Below are 4,055 nucleotides of genomic sequence, written 5' to 3' on the forward strand. Positions count from 1 at the left end.
GGATGCACATCATGCGAACCTTCGGCATCCACAGATTGTGTAGAAGGATTGTCAGGCTGCATTCCAACATCCTACGCATTGTTATCATTGCTTGCTTAAAACAAATATACTCACTTTATATTCGAACTTAACATCAAATAGACTAATTAGTAAAGTATTCAATTTGAAATAAATTTTATTTAGCTTATTTACCTATGGCTCAGATGCATCATTATTAGAACCTTCCACACTGATTTCAGCTTGTAGCCATTCAGCCACGGCTCTATAGCCTTGTTGGAAGCCAATTCTCTTATCCTCTTCTGTGAGGCATCTCTTGAACTTTGAGTCCTACATTTTTGCATGGTATGGTGAATTTTACTTGCATTGTTTCATCAACCAATGGAGGGTAGTTAAAATATCAACAGCAAATCATCTATATCCATCACAATATAATAGGAGAAAAATCGAGCAGTTTTGATGGAGCAATCTACTATATAAATGTTGCATGTTTATATGCTTTACTTGTACCAACATATTTTCTCCAAATTCTTAAGTTGGATAAGAGTTAGTTTAACTCTTTGGAAATAAAAATGGCTGCAAGTTCTGCTGCATCCCCTCATTCTTTCAATCACTGCCTTTATTCTCAACTATTGGAGGAAAATTCAGTCTCAACCATGGCCTCCATTTGTGAGATTTCTTCATATGAGGATTTTGTGAATGAAGAGAAAAGTAAAATATTAGTGATTGGAGCCACTAGTTATATTGGTCACTTTGTTGCTCTTGCAGCTGTAAACGCAGGCCATTCTACCTATGCTCTCATTAGGCCCATCACTGCCCATGATTCTGCCAAAGAAAAGTGCCTCCATGAATTGAAAGATTCTGGTGTTAACATTGTCTATGTATGTCACTAGCTCTGTTCATAACTAAGATTTTGTGGTAGATATGTATGGCATAGTTGTAAAGTGTGTGTACTTGTTTAAAATATTGATTTTACAAACTGTAGATTATTTTGATTGGTCATATAGGTTTAGAATATATGATTAAGCTTTGCTTTTTTGTTCATGGTAACTACTATTGCAGCTGTTTGCTAAATTGTTAGATAGCGGTCATCTCACAAATAATCATGTTTGACTGTCTTGTTGTGAAGTTGGGTATTTAGAAATTATGTTAAGAAGGGGTGTTCGGTCAGTGATCTCCTTATCAATGAGTCTTATTTGGTTGGGATCATGAGCTATATTATAGTTGTAAAAATTTGTGTTGTAATGGGTTTTATTAATGTCTACATGTTCTGTAATGGGTCTTATTAATGTGCATGTATATTATAATGGGTGTTCTGCAGGGAGATTTAAGTGATCATAATTCAATGGTAAAGGCCATGCAAGGCATTGATATTGTTATTTCAATTGTGGGCGGTGGTCAACTTACAGATCAAATTAAGATTGTAGACACCATTAAAGAAATTGGCACTATTAAGGTCAGAACATAGGACCCTAACATTATTACCATGAATGCTTGTTAACTGTAATAGACTTAAGAATTGTTGAACTTTGATGCAGAGGTTTCTTCCTTCAAAATTTGGGCATGATATAGACAGAGCCAATCTAGTAGAACTAGGGCTAAGCTTTTACAAAGAAAAGAGAGTTGTTAGGAGGGCAATTGAGGCATCCAACATTCCATACACTTACATCTGTTGCAATTCTATTGCTGGGTGGCCTTACTTTTATCATAACCATCCCTCTGAGCTTGCTCCTCCCCAAGATCAGTTTGAAATCTATGGAGATGGAAACATCAAGGGTGAGATTTTAAATAATGTCATATTAGTAAATGAAGGAATCTTCACTAATCTAGATTGCAGAGTCTGACTTCAATTGTTGAATTGTTTATATTGAATATGAAAATCCACTACTGTTATTATATTCTATTGACCTATTTATAATTGATGAGCTAAATAAGGGAGTCCTAGCATTTCCCATCACATTATATAAAAAATTTGATACAATTTTTCATTTACTAATACTTACAACTCTTGCTTGAAGTTTCAAAAAACCACCAGAGCCGAGCTTGTGTGTCCTGTGCTTTTCTAGTCTTGCCTTCTTTGCCTTTGATGTGTTAGAAAATCTATGAAAAGTTTGAAATATGTTAGATAGTATAAATATAGAGGTTAATTAGTACATAATTAGATTCTCAATAGTATCACATACCTTGCTATACTCTCCATTGGTGTAATATTATTTTTCTTGTCATCTTTATACTTTCCATCCAAAATCAGAGCTCGCCACTCAGCCTCAAGAACATAGGGTAGACGCTCGTACCTGGGGTTATCCCGTAATTTTTTTCTATACTGGTCCCTAATATACTTCAAACATAAACCAGCTTTTTCAAGGAGCTTGTTTCTCTCGAATGCACGAGGTCCAAAGAGTTGGGTCATGCTCTCTATAAGATCATCCTTCAACGGTTTGCGTTGGTTATTCCACCTTTTAAGTAAAAAAAAATATGTCAGACTCATAAATGAAGTGTAGCTACCTTTAATATATATAGTTCAGGAAATGGATGAAAAGGAAAACTATTATAGCAATGATATGAAATCAAAATAGTGGTTTGGGGTTTTAGTTAGGATATGATGTTCCACCAGGTATGCATGGTGGGCCCGAATATTCGCAAACACTCATCACCAAGTTTTCTCCAAAAAAGATCATTCCCTACAAAAAAATCATGGGATCATTAGTCGATGAAGAGTGATCAAAAACTAAATTAATATTATATCACTATAGAATAATAATAACTTTAAAGTACTTGGAACTTTGGCTACTTTTAATGGAATGCCTTCATCGTCGTTGACAATCAATGTGATATCCTTCACCATTCCCATACTAGGAACATAGGAACATCCAGGAAATGATGTTGCAGCTCCTATTGCAAAATTTTTCATAAGTTTCATAAGTCTTTGTCATGAAGTATAAAAGAACAAATGATAATTGATGTTAAGAAGTTGTAAAAAAAAATTGTTTGTTGCTGTCATAAGAGAGAAAAAGAGGGATTTGTGTACCAGTAGATGGTGCAATAGTCGATGCCTGTAAGCTATGTATTGCTGACTCAGCAGTCGAAAAGAGATTTGTGGTTGTCCTGGATGGAGGCAGCGTCATCATAGGATTCAATTGATGTGAAGCTGAAGAATAAAATTGTTAGAGCATGCATAAATATAGAATGCGTGGACTAGCATGGACAAGATTGTTAGAGCATTAAAAAAAGGATTGTTCGAGCATGTATTGTCAATTATTATGATCATTCCTATATATATTCAGTGGAAAAAAAAAGTGGGGAATGGAACATGCAATCTACCTGAACCACCTGCATCACCCTCATCATGGGAATAGGGCTCGAAATCACACAAAAAAATCTGTAAAGACAACGCATCCATATTTTAATTAATGCCATAAAAGAGCATAACATAAAAACCATTATTGAACTCTTGTTATAATTAAAAATTTCATTAATACTTACTTTTAAGGTTTCAGAGGTGTGCATCAATTCAGCTCCCCTTTCTCTTATTTCCTGAGTAGTAGGCTTTATGGTTGCCAAACGTAAAATTTCTCTGCCAATTTCCTTTAGCAACTTTTTAGTCGAACCGATCGGGTCATTGGTGTCTGCTAAATCAATATAAAAAGGGTCCTCCTCAGGGGGGGGTTGCTGATCAGGGACTGTAGGTTCCTTTCCCTCCCTCCGACCACTGGCCCTCCGTGACAGCAATAGTATTAGTATTATCAAAATTACTCCAAAATAATGAAGAAAACAACATTAAAAAAATAACATTTTGCTTCTATCTAGTTTGCACAATTACAATGAGTTTTACCTGCTCGTGTGTAGATGAGTCAGGAACATCGCCAGAATCGCCTCCAGGTGGTTGCTCCATATTGTGCCCCTGTGTCAAAGATCAAGTATAAAAATGTTAGCAAAAAACTTTATTGACTAAATGGTATGTTGGAGTCATTGATTAGAAGTTGGTTTAATAGTATGTACCACCCCCATGATAGTAGCCTCGTTTGTATCTATGCGGTTCAAATTGTAATCAATAAGAA

The 4,055-nt window shown here is 35.3% G+C and overlaps 1 pseudogene; it reads left to right on the top strand.

Moving 5' to 3' along the window:
* The first annotated feature begins 569 nt into the window (after positions 1–569).
* On the top strand, positions 570–1,841 carry LOC149563918 (leucoanthocyanidin reductase pseudogene; annotated as a pseudogene).
* The last annotated feature ends 2,214 nt before the right edge of the window (positions 1,842–4,055 follow it).

This window comes from Cupressus sempervirens, chromosome 4, assembly GCF_028749045.1.
Source record: "Cupressus sempervirens isolate cs-2001-9-10 chromosome 4, ASM2874904v1, whole genome shotgun sequence".
Lineage (NCBI taxonomy): Eukaryota > Viridiplantae > Streptophyta > Pinopsida > Cupressales > Cupressaceae > Cupressus > Cupressus sempervirens.